Source organism: Larimichthys crocea, unplaced genomic scaffold, assembly GCF_000972845.2.
Source record: "Larimichthys crocea isolate SSNF unplaced genomic scaffold, L_crocea_2.0 scaffold63276, whole genome shotgun sequence".
In the NCBI taxonomy this organism is placed as follows: Eukaryota; Metazoa; Chordata; class Actinopteri; family Sciaenidae; genus Larimichthys; species Larimichthys crocea.
Genome location: NW_020858328.1, coordinates 1 through 872, shown reverse-complemented (window position 1 = coordinate 872; position 872 = coordinate 1). Strand labels below are relative to the sequence as shown.

Sequence of the window (872 nt, the reverse complement as noted above, 5' to 3'; positions counted from 1 at the left end):
TTTGTAGTCGAGTTTCTGTGTTTCACATGTACTACACCGATCTCTAAACAGGGCACTTCAAGCCCAAGAGGTTAAATACTAAATACTTTGTTACCGGCTTGTTAGGAATGCTGTAAAAAGTTGATGATGTGATGTTATATTTGGAGTAATTTTGAGGAAAAACATAACAGTGTGTTTTTTTCATGGTGATATGTTTGTCACATGACAGGAAACTGCCTCTGGCACCACCAAGTTGGAGGCAAAACAACAGAAAATGTTAGAACCATAATGGTTATAAAAATGTTTTTGGTGACATTCATTTGAAAATATTTTAATATCTATCATATATAAATATGACCTTTTGTCAATTGTTGTACAGGTACAATGGTGAACCGCTGTGGTCTGCTAACTGCTCAGAGGGAGCCAGGTAAAACAAACACAAAGATCTTCAGCTGTAAGGCTGGAATGGCTTTCAGGTTCACAATTGTAATACACTGTGAGACACTGGAACAACAGCAAAAATCTTAAGTCGTATCCTCAACAAATGATTGAAAGACAAAAGACAGAAGTTTTTACACAGTCTGTGTTCATTTTGTTTTCTTCTGTCTTGGTCAGTTCCTCTGAAGAGTGTGGAGGTGGAGCTGGAGGTGAGGGACCATGTGGCTACAGTGGTCTCTACTCTGAACTATGAGAACAAGGAGGACAAACCAATAGAGGCTGTTTTTGTCTTCCCTCTGCCTGGAGACGCTGCTGTCTGTCATTTCAGTGCTACGGTTGGACAGACACAGATTGTAGCTGAGGTGAAGGAGAAACAGAAGGTGAGCTGGACACTACAGATTTTTCTCTACTATGAGGCCCAAAAACACAGTAAACACAGTGAAAGATCCTCTCAT

General features: G+C 40.0%; 1 long non-coding RNA gene across 1 annotated transcript; it reads left to right on the top strand.

Moving 5' to 3' along the window:
* The first annotated feature begins 206 nt into the window (after nucleotides 1-206).
* LOC113745311 (uncharacterized) lies at nucleotides 207-796 on the top strand. The gene is made up of 3 exons (XR_003462092.1): nucleotides 207-255; nucleotides 359-406; nucleotides 595-796. It is a non-coding gene; the product is annotated as an uncharacterized LOC113745311 (long non-coding RNA).
* Nucleotides 797-872: the final 76 nt, after the last annotated feature.